The following is a 16982-nucleotide window of genomic DNA, read 5'->3' on the forward strand; positions in this document are numbered from 1 at the left end:
TTTGCCTTTTCTCTTGTTATTATATATTATTTTCTGTTGTTATAACCTAAACACAGTTTTTTTCCTGTTCTGTTTTCTTACCTCTGCTTCCTTTTCATCTTCTGTCAACATTACTGTGTATTTACATGGCTACAGCACTTCTACCCACTGCACCCACATTTAGAATTAATAGACACAACTCTGAAATACTTCAGAACACAGAACTTTTGAAAATATTACACTGAATTAATTCAACTGAAAAACAGATTCTTTGAGTACTTATTCCAAAGAGATGTATTTTTGAAGACCAACACAAAGCCTACAAAAATTGTTTCTCCAAAGGTCACTTTCATCTTATTTTTCCAGTAGTTACTGAAAACAGAACACTCTGAATCTCTAAAATAATTAAAAAGGAAAATAAAAGTATTCCTACGTTCTTGATGCTGGGTGTACAGAGAGCAAAACTGCCTTTAAAGACAAACAATATTGTAATTCATGAAAGACAACTTAAATTAAGGCTAAGTAAGTCTTTGAAAGAATTATTTGATTTCCTTTACTACTTCAGCACCTGGTTTGGATGTTTTAAAGACCTGACTTCACCATGAGTTTATCTGTCCAATTTATAATTACATTTTGAAACCTACTTCTGTAATTTCTATATGCATATATCCTCATAATATTTTTTCTGTTTGATTGCTTTGTGGTTTGTTTATATCCAAGTCTAGTATTCTTTAAAAATACCTGTGTTTATAGCAAGTGTTTCTGTGTACTTTGACAAAAGTTAAGATCTATAGTCACAGATTAAATCACTGTCCTTGAACTGTGCATGTAAGGACACATTTGTAAACCAAGGATGATGCAGGCAGAGATGCAGGATAAAAAGTGCTTTATGCATTTGGCTCCTCAGGCAGAGCTTATAAGAAAAATATTAGTCAGCAGTGGCTCCCTACGCAAAGCTCTTTGCTCCTATGCATCCTGTCAGATGCTGGCACTGTGCAGAGAGTGTGAGGTGTGTCCATCACCTGAGCTTATGTGCTTCCTGCAGAGTCCTGATGTTCCCTGTTGAAGAAAACTTTCTAGAGGTTCATAAAGGTCCAGGACAAGATCTGGTTTTGAGTGTTATGACCTCCCCTGAACTTCTGACAGCAAAGCTTGATGCTTCTAACAACCTCTCTCATACCAGCTTCAAGCAGTCCACTGCATAAATAAACAAGTTATTGAGCTAAAAGCTTTTGACATTGAGCCTTCATTCTGCCAGAGTCCTCACATGACCTTGGACGAGTCACTTAAATATTTATTCAAAACTTTAGTTACATATTTGTACAACGAAGTAGTTCCTTGACTTTCAAACAGATATATTAAGAATTTCAATGCACTCAGTGATAACAGAAGCCATTAGTACCTAAGTCAGAAACTCCTTATTGATCTATGGTTCCTTTGTTTAAAAATAATAACTTATAAACATAATCAGCAAAATATCTTTCTGCACCATTCAAGGAAAACTTTTCCAATTATGAGACTGAACGTGGCAGAAGATAATTATGTTTCCAAGGCAGGTTTGCTCTTAACCTTTTTCAGATACTTTATTTATTCCCTAATTATATTAGGTTTTATCCCTTTCAAAATAAACTGCTATATATACTGGTATAATTATGCATATTACCCACAAAGGAAAGTAATCCTTGTCCTGGTTCATGTGGAACCTGTTCAGAGCATTCATATGCCTTCCTAGTCTCCTTTTTTATTCACCCTGCTATCCAAATTATCCAAGTCTTCTAAGTGTTTTGATGAGAATTTTTTTTCTGCCTTGAATATTTGGTTGCTCCTTTCTGAAAATAATCTACTTGTTTGCTGGGCTGAAGTGACCAGAGCAGGGCACAGTTGATGAATATATATTTTTTTTTCCTTTCTACAGCAACAAAACCATCTTGCTATAATTTGCTTTCTAAATGACTTCAGACCAATAGAAGAACAAAGCCTAAATTCAGCTTTTGAACCTGTTAAACCTATGCATGCACTGGCAAAAACTCATGTTAAAAATTATGTTTCTGATCAGCATTTTTAAACATACCCTAATTTAAGGAAATCCAAATTATTCCACGTAACACTCATCCCTAGAAAGAACTCCTTTAACACCTGAAACAATAATATGTAAATAAATTGTCTGAATACTTAATATGTTGTGAACATATTTCCCAGTGTTATAATCCTCCCCCCAACTGCTCACAGTTCCTTTGAGATAGTTCCCTCCTATGTCTTTGTCACCACAAAGTAGTTCTTGTACATGGTGTGTATTAAGCTCCTGAAAGCCCAAAGGACAAAGGAACAAAACCATTTCTGTTTCTCCTTATTCTCCTTTTCTCCAAGGGCAGTGGCATAAATTACTTCTGCTACACAAGAGCCCACGATCACCAAAGCAGTACAAATTGTTCGATTGCCCTTCTCAGACCAGCTCACCAGAGCTGCAACCCAGCAGGTGCACTCTGGCAGGATTTATAACGGGATGGTTACAGCAAGGATACCAAGACAAGTTTAGTTAATTAACTAAGCAGAACATCAATTCCAGAGGGCACTGCCTCAACTTTGCCCGTCAGGGAAATATTTAGATCCTGGAGTATCAGCTTTCTCTACTTGCCACTCGTTTTTATAACACATCAGAGAACTGCACGCTACCTGCAACACCACTGGAAAATAATTTTTGAGTCCTAGTTTGCACTGCAGAAGAGCAACACTACAAGGATTCTCCCTTCTCAGCTGACTTCTTGCTTTGCTTCCAAACACTCTCCCTGAGTCTGCTAATGGTAATTTCTGCTAAGATACTCTTATAGCCACTTCGGGTCTTGTCTACCCGAATGTATGTTTTAGCAGTGTCAAGTACAAGTCTTGCCTATGCTTTTTTGTTTGCTTTTTCTTTTCAGTTTTATGGCTAAATTTCAGGTTTACCCAAATTTCTTGGGGAATTAATTTAATAAAAGTTGAGGCAGAAGTTCATGTTCTAGGCAGTAGTTTAACGTTTACCTCATAGTTAAAGGGCATATTTCACTGTGCAAGAAGACATGACAAATTCTGAAAGCGTGTATTCAGCATTTTCATGCAGAGACAGCCATCCTCTTGTCTTCAACCTGTCTTCCATTTTGAGGGAAACAATGTGAAGAGCGCTAAAATACACTGAGCAAAGCCCAGTTAGGAAAGTACATTTCCACCTAAATTATTTATATCTATTACAACCTTATGGAATTTTATTGAAGTTTGAAGGCTACTTCCAACCACTTAAGTTAGAAAACAATGTGTTTAAACACTCTGGCTTTGATCCAAAGTACTTGGAAGCAAAAAGACAGACTCTGACTGACTTTGATGGGTTTTCAGTCTGGGCTTCGCTATAGTATCAGGTGAATTTCATTTGCTTAAGATACTAAAGTCACTGAAGAAGAACCAAGGTATACATAATACGGATTCTTTCAAAAGGCCATAGCAGTAGGGAGGGGTTTTTTTGAGGGGCTTTTAAGCCTGCTTATTAGAACTGGGAAGTGAGGGTGTATACGTAACATCAAAACTGTATATTGACAGTAGGTATGGGAAAAAAGTACATTCTGAAATCAACTAAGCACTTTTTTAGAGCCATGGCCAAACCCTAAAGAATTTTCCTAAGATAATAAAACCTCATGTGGTTTGGAATATAGTAACAAGATTTCTTGGGAAACCAAGATACTTAGAGTTAGTTGAACATTTTTGCAGTGAAACAAGTTAGGAGCATTCACATATTACAATAAATATTATAATTTCTTAAACAATTAGTATGTGTAATCTTGTGACCACCATGCTTCTTTTCTAAGAGGAAGAAATATACCTCTTCGACATCAGAAGTTTACCACAGAAAGTAAATATACCTGTAAATACACACAGAGAGACTAAAATCAATATATTATTTAAAATCTGTAAGAATTTTGAATACTCTGGTGTAATAGAAAAGTGGACCAAATTGCCTGAGAGAAGCTCTGTAGTATCAACCCTTTCATGTCTGTGTCAAGAACTAAAAATTTTTCAGCATTATCATAACATATGAGAATGGAGCACTGTTTGCTATGGGTGAAGCTACTTTTTCACTGTCAAAAGCAATAGGAGATGCTATTTACATCCACTGAACAAACAAGACCAATCTGCAACAATATAATTCTCCAGTTAAGTAATTGCTTTTTTTCTTTTTTACCAACCTTTACCATTAACGATGCTGTACTCACAAAATCATTAGATGTATCAGACCGCAAATAAACTACATGTTAACAACCTCAGCAGACACTGCCAAGTCCTGAGGTCAGCCAGGATGATGTGCTGCACGGTCTTGATGCAGAAAACAGCATTAGAGAGAGAAAGAAAAATCTAACAGGAGTTGGTTTTGTGGCACTGTGCCCCAACCTTCAGTATGTCCCTTGGATCCTTGGGTGAGCCACAGGCTCTTCTGCTACACTTTCATTGCCATCAGACCTCCAGTGGGCCTGCATCTCTCTTAAATGCATGTAAAGAATCACAGAGTTGTCACAAACCTCTAAGATCACAATGTCCCAACTGCCAATACCCACCCCCTCTCCAAATAAAATAAATAAAATATATCTATCAATATCTGTATCACTGAGCCCACTAGGGCATGTCCAGAAGTGCCTCATCTACATGGTTTCCAAATCCTTGCAGGGATGGTGACTCCACCACCTCCCTGGGCAGCCTGTTCCTGTGCCTGACTGCTCTCTCAGTAAAGAGATTCTTCCTGATATCCAGGTTAAACCTCCCCTGGCACAACTTCCCTTTCCTCTAGCCCTATCGTTATTTACTTGAGAGTAGAGTCCACCACCCACCTCCCTACCTCCTTTCTGGCAATTGTAGAGAGTGATAAGATCTGTCAGCCTCCCCTTCTCCAAACTGAACATTCCCAATTCCCCATTTAATTGTATGCCATACAGGCTCAGTAAATCAGCACATGGTGGCTAACTGCAACAATTTCCATCCCCGAGGTCTAATGCAGTGGTTTAGTTTCTAAGCTGTGACAGGAGGGCAAGCTGCCCTGTAATGCACTGCGGGCCAGTTCCCAGGAGGGCTGTTTCCCTTGGCAAAAGGAAATCCCCGTGTTTTTTTAGCAGGCTGTGCTGTCTCAGAGAGAGTCTAGCAGGCAGACTGCTAGAGAACCACAGAGAAGAGAGATTACCCAAATACTGTCATAAAAAAAACCTCACCACACATAGCCAAAAAAAGGGAAGCTTACAAACACCCAGACTGAGCTAAATGTGCCACAGATACTTTGTCACACAGACAGATCCATAGAGGAAGCACACTTATCTCCTGTTTCCTACTTCCCAGTGACAGTATCAGCCCTGATGCAGCTTCCCACTACTATGATCTTCCACTCAAACTGTCTTCATGGTTTGATTTATGCCCCATGATTTTATGTCCCATAGTTTGATTTCACTGGCCCATGTGATGTTCAGAAAAAACTCAGTGACAAAAAAAATTCACTTTATGCTGTAGCTGAACTACATTAAGCCTTGACATGGAACAGCCGCTGTCTCTTCCAAGAAACTGTTTCCCAGACAAGGAAGCTCTATAAGTTCTCTAATAAATAATTATTTAAGTCCTTTACAGTAGTGGTTTCACATTCTACTGAAAGGAAACAACAGCAAAACAAACAAACAAATAAATAAATAAATATGTTAGCAAGGGACTTCTCAAGACAGTGTGAAAATCCCCGAAGCTTATTCCACATATAATATAATGGAAATGATAAATGAGTTGAGGCTTTTTGGATTAGATTGTGTACAAAATAGGCTAGATCATGGAATTTACAGCAACTGTATTTCTCTTGAGAACTGCAGATATGTGCACATGTTTTAGATTTAAAAATGTATAAAAAAATTCTACTGCATTTCTGATCCACAGTATCAAACTGGTCAAAAGAAGAAAAAGAATGTGTTTTCCTTAACAAAATTTAAAGTTTTGTCTGTCTGTGTTTCCAAGAAAAAGGGAATCATCTCAGCTTTGTGAGAGTGAAGCATAGTCTTTTAGAGGAAGCTAAATGCTTAAGTGCCAATTAGAGAAAATGAGAACTCTTTACAAAGTAATAGCTTTTTCTTTTCCTCCAAAGTGTAAGACAGCAGTAACAGATGTAGGCATCTGATATTCAATGAAGAGAAACTGGGAAAAATATAGAAACTTGCTTTTAAAAAGGTAAATTCTCAAATAAAAAGAAATTCTAACTTTGCTTGCCACCACCTGTCCTCCCTCTAATCTGTAAGAAGTAAGTTTGTGTTGGAAAAGAACAAAGCCAAAGAAGCCACCTTTAGGAATAGTGGAAGTTCAATTATATTTAATTGTGTGGCTGACAGACCTACGCTGAGAGGAAAACAGCTCACTAGTCTTTGCAAGCAAACTGAAACTCTAATTCTTTAACAATATGAGTTAGCAGTGTTGATAATATCCTGTAGGATGGCTTTGTCATTGTCAACCTAATTTAGCTGTGAGATATTTTAGCTGGCTTGGTACTTTTATGGCAATTCGTATTTCAATAAAGCCTCATTAATGGAGACTCAGCCAAGATTCTCCAGTCTTTTTTATGCATTCATGTGCTCATCAGCACTTTCTCTGCCAAACTATAAAACAGCAGAACAACAAAGTCACAATTTCCTGTTTTACTGCTGTGTCATCGTATTTATCATACTGAAGACCATTTTAAAGGGTAGACATTTAAATTCTTTTGAACTGGGCTTAAATTAAACGATCACAATGTTGCGTGTATTTCAGCTTCCCTTATAAAACAACAGAGAATGTTCTTCTCCACAGTCCCAGAGACTTTATTTATGCTCCTGCATCACTACAGCAGCCTCTCAGTATGCACGTGCACCGAATGAGGCAAAGAAGGCATAAAACAGCTGTTAATCACATTGAATGGCCAAACTGACAGCTACTTTGTTAATTCAGAGCACACTATTCCAACTGCAATAGTGTCTTCAGAAGCTGGCCATCATCGTGACACTGCCAGATTTCTAAATGGCTTTCCCTTTTTGCTTTGTAAATGCCCATTCCTGAGGAAACTTCTCAGCCTGACAAACTCCCGCCAAGGGCTAAAAGGTTAGTGTTAAATAAATCAAGAGCACATCTACTGCCTTGGTGCAGGTGTAGTTTATTTTACTACTTACTATAGAGAGCTCATGTTACATCCTGTGAGGAATTTATCAGTGCAAATGGGAGCTGCAGTAAGGTCAAACTGGGTATTTCCTGAAAACTACAGGGACAAAATAATCCTGACCAGTCAAGCCAGAAATGTGTGACACTGAAGACTTCTGGGAGCAAAGCAACCTTCTCCTTCTTGCCATCTGAAAAACCCCTTTCTTTCAGGTGTTTAGTCCTGCAACACAAGCAGAGAAATCTATGCACAAAGGGAGAAGGCACAGTTTGTATTGAACCTTATTTATTGAAAATGAAGAGGTTTTGATCTTTCTGTCTGGCTCAGCAAAGAAAGCAGTCATATCCTACAGGATCTTTTTATTCTACCTGTGTACTAGTCTTCTACCAAAACTCCATACAGTGGACCAGTCAGAAAAAGAGCTTTAAGCATGTTTTTATGTATATTGTACATTCAAGGAACTTTGTCAGCACAGTGATATGTTCTTTCCTGGTGGGAAAATACATTTTTTGTATAGGCATATCCTGCATTTGTTCATAGCATTTTCTGTGGAACTTAACCAACTTTGCTCACGTGCATCACACTTTGAGTCAGTGGAAGTGTTCTGGTCTAAGATACCATACTTAGTATATATTTTATTTGTGTGCATGTATACAACCACATGTATACCTATTTATTTCAATTAATTACTATCAAGCAAAGAAAGCTGTGATAGAAAATGGGAATTCTTTCACCTTTAACAACATGTGCCTTTCATTATAAACTGACTGTTTCAGACACAAGACTGTCTGTGAATTGATTGAGGAGTAATTTCTTATTCAACATCTACAAAAATCCTTCTCTACAGAAACCATACCTTCTTCTCGGTTTCAAAATACTTTTTGCAATACTGTGCTTTAACACCTCCGTGAAAATTTCTATTCAATACAGTGACAGCTCAAATACTGTGTGCAATGAGAGGTGGAGATACATTATTCTCAAAGACTGACACATAGAAAGAAGGAGCAGTGAATATGTATGCTTATATGATGTATTTTTCTAGGTCATTCCAAATGCTTTTCACACTACCTGTGGTATTCTTTAATGATGAAAAAGATATTTGGTCTTTTTTCTTTTTTATTGCCTTGGCATCACATTTAACAAATCTAAATACCTAGAACTGAACAGTTACAAAGAAAACCCTTCCTGGTCTAGAAGGTCTTGGGCCTCTTAGGGCTTCTTTTTCTTATGTGGGTTTGTTTAAACAAATAGGTGCTTTTTTTCTGGAGAAGAACATGGTAGGTTTTGTCCCCAAGAGAGGCAGAGAAGATTTTCTTACAAGAAACAGCTTGCACATGTGAGCACTGTATTGCTCTGCAAGCCTTTGCTAGCCTGCACCCTTGCAGGAAAGAGATCCCACACTAATCCTCACCTATCCTTCCCTTCATAAAAATTAATCTGTTCTTGAAACTTGAGTCAGACTTGATTGATATTCTGTGTGAAGTTAGGGTCCACTGCTGAAAAAATGACAAAAGGACCAAGCCAGGGAAATGTACAAAGTCTGCCACATCTCCACATCCTGCAACAGGGCAGCTTAGCAGCTGAGGTACTTCCATTAACTTGAGAGAACAAATAACACAGAGAATTCATTAAGCAGTAAAGGAATTTAGTCTAAACAGAAGCTCCTGCTTTATAACTTCCTATCTCCCTTTCCACTGCAGACAATCATATTATGTAATTTTTTAATAAATGATTCATACTAAAATGAGTTTATTTGCTATTAGTATAGTGAAAATTAAAGGTTCTTTACCCTCTGACGACAGAAGACCCACCTATTTTCAGCCTGAGTTTGTAGACAGTTAATGGGCCCATTGCTCTTTGTGCAGCATTGCCCTTTAGTTTAAGTCTTCTTCTGGTGACTCTCAAACCCCTTCTTTGAATTGTTCTGCCTTGTAAAATTAACACAAAACATTTTGCTGTGAACCCATGAGATGTAAATTCAGTTCCTGTGGTCATAGTTGTAGCCTTTCACTGAACTTAGTCATGTTGAGATTTATATCCCAATTACATAAAAGCAACCAGAATCTTCAGAAGATTCTAGACCACTTTTTACCATGCTTTCCTCTGCTTCCCCACCTATAAGAAAAACATCCCTGCTTCAGTTGCTTTTGTCTTTTTCATTGCACAGGAAATGCTCATGTCCTTTCTGTGATCTGGTTGCTCAATGCAGGCCTTTCCTTTCTTCCAGAGAATCAGTTCCCCAACTAGAAGAACATAGAATCATAGAATCATAGAATCATAGAAACAGCTGGGTTGGAAGGGACCTCTGAGATCATCAAGTCCAACCCTTGATCCACTACCGCTGCAGTTACCAGCCCATGGCACTGAGTGCCACATCCAGTCTCTTTTTAAATATCTCCAGGGACGAAGAATCCACCACTTCCCAGGGCAGCCCATTCCAATGCTCGATCAACATATTTTGCTACCAATCTCCAGGCAACCGCACCGGCATTTTGTGCTTCTCACTCTGAAGCATTTCGATCAGATGGTCAGGGATGAGATGAGTGCTGCTTATAGAGGAGCTCACAGAGCTTCACTGGTAAGAGGCAAGACAAGATTGTGCTTTTTAAGGTGGCAGATGCTCTATCTTCAAAGACATAAAGTCTGGGGGTTAAATATTGCCACTGTCAAGCAGGACAAATTGTTCTGCCTTACAGCAGAATGAATATTCTCAAAGTTTTGCTCCCCTATGAAGCTTCTCTAAACCTGCCTTTTCATGAGCAGACTAGCTCTCTTTCCATACATCCATTAGCTGTCCCAGTACATGGCAGAAGTCAGAATGAACACAGAAGTAAATAAGATCAGACATTTATTCCCAGCTTGATACTTGGCTTTTCATTAGCCTAACTGTGCAGGAAGGTGAATTGAAATTACAGGAGGCCCAGAATAGAATTGGAAGATGTGTTTTGTCTTGTTGCAGATTTGCTATCAGTAAAGACAGCACTGGCTAGACATATAGCTTGAATTTAAGAGAAAATTACTGCCTGCCTTGTAGCATGCTTCCAAATGGAATAATTGGGTCTTTGAAATAGAAATTAGTTCTTCATTCACAGATCCTCGGAGGAAGCTCAAATTGGAAAAGTTGTCTAAAACAGATGAGTTTGGAGATAGCATTTTGTACAACAGAATCAACCCATTTAATTAAAAGCTTGGTTGTCAGTCACTATTTTATTTCTCACTGAGTTTACTCAGAGGCTGAAGTGAGACACATCACTAAAGATTGACCAGTGCAAAAAATGGGTTCTTTTTCAACTGCAAAAGAAAGAAAATTGATAGAAAGGCTTACTTAATTGACTCATCATCATTATTAGTAGTAGTAGTATTAGTATTCCAGGTGTTTTTTACACCTTAAAATGAAAATATGAAGAACTGCTCAAAACATATAAATTAATTCAGCTTGTCCAGGTAGAATGGGTTTCAGATTGTTGTGCTGAAGGGCAAAACACAAGCCAAAAAATCCAACAGATTTACTTCAAAATGACTTTTAAAGTTAAAAATCCAGGTCAAAGCCACTGAATTCCCCAGAAGGGTGTAAAGAAGTACTAAAACTACTAAATGGATGAAGGCTCTGTCATGTGTTGTCTCCTCACCCTGCTTCATGCTCCCCTGTCTAAGTTTTGTTAGAAAGATTTCTGATTAAAGGATCAGGGTTCACATGAAACACAGATTTAGCTGTTTGGGGTCACAACAGAACTCATGCATCTTCCACACAGTTTGCTTTCCAGCTCCTATCATTCCTCTGCAGCCTATGTCCCACAGACCGCAGAGCTGAAGTCTTATTTGGGTTTTCTTCTCTCCCTTTTGCTTTCATTTGAACTCGGCCCAGGTTCTTTCCAGAACAGCTAATACCCCAACTTGTTGCAGATTTATATCTGTCCTGCTTTAGACCAGGATAGAGCTAAATTCTGTCTTGTAATTATGCTTTTAGCCAAGTCTCTTGTAAGCAGCTGCACTTGCTGAAATTAACAGCAAGTTTCTCAGTCAGTGCCTGCCTCTAGGACTGATAATGTTTGATGTTTATAGTTACATCTAGGAAATGGTCTGCAGAACCAAGGGCACTGCTCGGTTCTGAGGAACAACCATGAGAAAGGAGTAAAAAGGTCACACCTGCAACCCTCCTTTAGGGAGAAGCAGGCAAGACAGGTGACCAAAATCGACCAAACAGAATATTCCATCCCATATGCGTCATACTTGGTATAAATTTGAGAGCTCATGAGGGTCAAAGCCCTTCAGCCTTTGCCCTTCCCTTTGCCTTTCTTCACCTATCCCTGTTTGCTTTGGCATCCTGGGAGGATTCCTTCCATTCGTCTGCCTGTGGTTCTGATCCATGCCCTCCTGAATCCCTGTGTTCCTGCCTCCAGCTCCCGACTGCTGCTGACTCCAGGATTCCAGCCTGGACTTTCCCAGGGCTGCCCTGCAGCCTCGGTGGTGATGTGAGAGTTACTGGGGGAAAGTGGGGAGCAACGTGGTATAAATTTTCCTGTATATTTGTATATACTTAGTAATTTTTCCTTTTTATCACTACTGTTTCATTAAAGCTGTGTAGTTTAGCTTCCAACCCATAAGTCTCTCTCTCTTATTCTCTCTCCTTTCTTTATCAGGGAGGGGAAGGGGATTAATAGAGAGCATCTGTCATTCACTTAATTGCTGGCCCAGTGTTAAACTGTGACAGTATCTTTTTAGGCGTATTAACATGGACAAATAATAACCTTAAAACTCTTTCGGTAAGTCACTAAACAGAGATTATTTGCTTTTTAAGTTCTACAGCAAATCAGTCTGTACCGGACTCTGAAAGCTGCACATAATCACAAAACCTTTGCTTTTGAGGTTTCAGCCATCACCCTCAGCTCTTTATGTTGTCTTGAGACACTCCTCTGCTGACCTGTATAGGCAGACTTGTAGGAAAATCAAGCTACGTCTGAAAAATTAAAATATTTAAATGAAAATAGATTTAAAACGTATTTTGAAAGAAAAATATTAAATGCTAAAAATATTAAAGCTTACCTTTTACAGCTGGAAGACAAGAGTAGGGAATTCATTAGTGAAAGACTGACTTGTGCAATCAAATTAATAGTTCCTGGTATATAGTGCAGAAAAAAACCACACAACAGAAGCCACTGTAATTTAATTTACTCCCTGTAATTATCTACTTCATTTCTTGTAGCCATATAAAAATGCTGATGTTTATCTTTTTTAAAAACTCCTTGTGATTTTTTTAAACAGAATTTCTGTGACTATATGTCACTGTATGTATCTCAGATATGCCATGCCTGAATTCTGAAAGCTAGAGTATCCTCACAGAGGAATTAATATGAGGATTTGTTTTACTTAATTCCACAATGCTTTGTTAACTGCTTGAGCACTGCCAAATGAAGACGCTAAATCCTCAGAGGAATCATTCAATCCTATAATACCATTTACATTCAAAAGAAAGCTGACAAATGATTTTATCCACAGAACAGCAGTATTAGAGTAGGCTTGAGCATGCAAGATAAAGTGGTTATTGGGTTGGATTTTTTGCCATGCTTTCACTAAGGTGACTCACTAGCATAGCTAATACTCAGTGGAGTATTTCTGTGACTTTTTGCCCCATTCTTCTTACTCAGGCTCATGATTATTGGATATTTCAGGCACATGCCTAGGTCTTGGGAGGCGGCTCTCTGGGTAAACAGATTCAAAGCATTGGAGTCATATGGAGCCAGCAACCAGCAGCCACGGTCACCAACACCTAAAGCCAGGGCTTTGTTTTTTTACTGCCCCGCTGTCACTTCCACTTGCTCCTGGCTGTTGCCACCATAGTAGGGGAAGCTGAAGGTCCGTGGTCCCCATATACAGCATGAATGTGGATGCTTTGTTTGCTAGGAAAATTTAGCACAACTTAGAGCTAAGGGCTGGAAAAGTTTCATCAGCCAGGCCACACCGCAGGACGACTGCGGAATTCCAGCTCCCTGGTTTTTGGCGTACTGAAGTATTGCTACTTGCTCGTGTCCAGCTCACTTACTGAACCATTATCTTTTCGTAGCATTTTTGTTCTTTACATGCTTGTTTAGAAGCAGAATTTGCTGTGTGATGCCATGAAGTAAAGGGGGGATAGACTGAATTTCCTGTAGTGCATAAAAGGGTTCTTCAGCATCAGCAAAGCTTTCACCCAGTGAGTGAGCACTGGCAAATTCTTGTTTCCTAGAAGGCTAGATGGAATTAAACCCAATTCTGCCTTTAGTGGAAAAGGAAACTGTAATGGTAAGGGAAATATCTTAGAATTATAAATATATTGACAGCCTGAAGCTAAAACTAGCTGGAGTCAGTATCTACTAAAGATTGTATCTAGGATTTATCTAGAGCCCTAAAAACCAAAATCCTGTTTCCGACTGTAATCTAATAAAACCAGGACACATGGCAATGGAAAACATTAGTTGAATACTTGGAAAATAATACTTGAATGGAGTGTTTCTCCTTCAAAAGCTGTGATTTTGAGAAACATTGCTCTCTGTGCTGGAGCAATAGCTTCTGACATAATCCTACTTTTGATATTACAGCTGTTTTTTCAATTCTAGAAGGAACTAAAAGTATTACAAAACTCCCAATTATTCATCTCACCCTTAAAATTAAAAATATACTTACAATTTTGTGCAAGAGAAAATAGCTAACTCCACAGAGACAAACTGAGATTCTCAGGCTGTCTCTCACATTTATATTATATTGTGTTTTGTATTTTCTTGCTCTGGTACTTGATGTTCTACTGTGACCAGCACTGAAGTGAAGAGCAGTTGAATGATTAAAAGATTACACTTACATTGCCTGATACAAGTGGCCCTCTGATTACTCTTGTGATCAGGTTTGGCTGCCTTCTTTATCCCCAGCCTGCAAGTATGTATTTCAGAGTCACTAATAACATTACCTTCAGAAACTCCATATGAAATGCTGTTTGCTAGGCAAGCATGTGAAAGACAGATGAGATTTGGAGGTCTGGCTTCTGAGGTGGCATTGACTTGGTTTAGTAGCTTAATCTCAAATTAGTTTAGTGGTCTATATCATATATATTAGTAATCAGTCCTCAAAAAAAGAAAAAAAAAGAAAAAAAAGAAGTTGATTCCTTAGTATATAGACAACTAACGCACAAGTAGTAATTAATTAAATTATTTCTATAGGCCAAAATGTAAGACATTTCTCTATTTCCTGCATCTTGACACTGGAATGTGAATATTAGGAAGTAGACCAGCATGATATTCAAGGGCATGAATTGCCTGTGCAGCACATACATTTCTTAGTAGAATGCAATTAGTATTCAGAGGTCTCAGAAGGGCTCAGCAAATTGACAAGGACACACTTTCAAGAAGATAAAAGTCAATAAAAGAACTGGAAATCAGAAGTTCCCTAATCCCAAGATACTTCTAATACAGCAAACATTTGTAATTGTTCACATTTATGTACTACATTTGCATAGTAAGAGCAAAAATAATTAATTTTTGAAACACAAATTTCAGGCATATACACATCATAGTAAGACTGCATTGGCAATGCTGTCCTAATGAGGCTTTGGTTTGACTTGAATGTCAAGAGGAGTAATTCAATTTGCAGTCAGAAGGGCCTGGAACTCTATTCTGCTCCCTGGCCTGCAACCAGGGACTAAGAACTAAACTAAGAACTTAGAGTCAGGACAGACAGGAATTCAAGAAAATGAGTGTTCAATGATTTAGAACCAATGCTCTTCATTTCAAATCAGCAGTGCCCCAAGATGGCACTGCGAGCTCTGTACTATGATGAAGCTATCATTCAAAGGGAATCTAAACCTGATGCTCTGACAATCTGTATTTATTAAAGATTGAGGCTGCTTTTCGGTGTCCTGGGCTTACTATCCCAGTCAGCTCTCCAGGAGATGACTCTGTGTGTTCCTAGTGTGCTGGTCAATGAGATTTGAAACCACACTATCACACACCACACCTAACATGTTTTCTGCACAACTTTTGATATTGTAAAAAATGTAGCATTCTGGTACAGTGCAGCCACCTCTCTACTTCTTTACTTTTGGACATATTTAATTACAGAAAAGTTCTGAGTGTTGGTGCCATCAGAAATAATCTTATCAAGTGTCACAAAAACCCCTAAATATAACTAAAACTATCTTTTTTTCTAGGCAGAGTGAGTGGTCATCTCTACATGGATACATCTGAACAAATTTATATTTATATTTATATTTATATTTATATTTATATTTATATTTATATTTATATTTATATTTATATTTATATTTATATTTATATTTATATTTATATTTATATTTATATTCCTCAGGACCTTCTAGAATGAACAGCATAACTGGGAGCCATATTAACTGTGTCCACCAAAGTGGTAGTGGTGAAGGAGAAGGCAAATAAGTAATGAACAATTTTCTGCCATCAACATGCTTTTGAGGAACAATGGAGGCAAAGGACAGATGACAGAAAAAAAGGGAGGAGGGAACATGAGGAAGGAACGTGATTGGTGAAGTGTCAAAAGAAGACTGAAGTAAAAGGTAGTATCTGTAAGCACTTAAGGTTTTTTTATTATTATTATCAGATTTGGAGTGAACAATGTCCTTTAAACAAAGAGTAGAATTTTTTGGCAAATTGCTTAGCACAGTATTTCAGGCCAGAAATCTACTTCAAAGAAATGTGGTTTTCTGAAACATTACCCAATGAGGTCTTTGTACACCATCACTAGACAACCAGGGGACTGCCTCTGCTAAGCTGTAGACTGGTACTCACTGAGTTTTGCAAAAATCATAACTGGGTGTTACACTGGCCTCAGTAGGGATGCCATAATAATTTAAGATTAATCTGCAAAGGGAAAGAACATGTCTCATACATTTTGATGTGTGCCATCTGTAACAAATTCTAATCCTTTTTTAAGCTGCAATGGAAGAAATACTTCACTGGGGTTATCCTTTGTCCATGCAATCAGTTTGTTTCATCAGTTACTAAGCAGTATTGTCAAGATTTACTTTTGATGTGAAGTTTCAAATATCAGAGCTCAGGTTGTCATGTTTATGTTGCAACTGGCCTGAGATGGCAAGGTAGAAAGAGGGAGGGTGAAAAGTGCTTCATACAGGTTTCCATGATGCCAGGTTCTCCATAGGCAGCAGAACAAGTTGCAAATGATTTGTCCTATAAGGATCAGCACAACCAAGGTGCAGCACCAAGGGGTTTTATTCCTATTCTGTTAGGCCTTTCTTACAGCTGATGTGGATGTGTTTCTCTCACTAAAATATAATCTAAATAGGGATGATTGCTCTACCATTTTTTCTTCTTGCATCTCACTTCATGAGTAGTTCTGTGAAATAGAAAAGTAGAGCTTTGACTAAGTTAAAGAAATAGCATAAAGGTATCCTAATCTATATATTCCTTAATAGTTTGATTTTCATTAATTCAGATGATCAATATTACAGATATGCATCTCAAAGTTATATGTCTTGTGCTACCTTAGATGCAAGTGAATCAGAAGGGATATTTATAACTTCTAAACGCAGAATTATAATTCAGGTCACATACTCCACCTTATGATTTTATGAAATAGAATTACTGCCCGCAGATGCTAATTTGCAAAGAGAATTTGGTTCTCTTTGCTGTGTTGTTGTTCACAATGGGCTATTATAGGTAGTTGTATAGCTAAACTATACCCACTATCACTCAGGAAGAAAAAAAAGACCCAAATCAATGGGAAAGAGGACAAGTGAAAATGCTAGAAAGGCAGTTTAACTTTTAATGTATAGTCCCCAGCTCTTGGAAAAAAAGAGAAACTTATCACAAGCTAAAATATGAAG

The sequence above is a fragment of the Heliangelus exortis genome, chromosome 1 (assembly GCF_036169615.1).
Source record: "Heliangelus exortis chromosome 1, bHelExo1.hap1, whole genome shotgun sequence".
NCBI lineage: Eukaryota > Metazoa > Chordata > Aves > Apodiformes > Trochilidae > Heliangelus > Heliangelus exortis.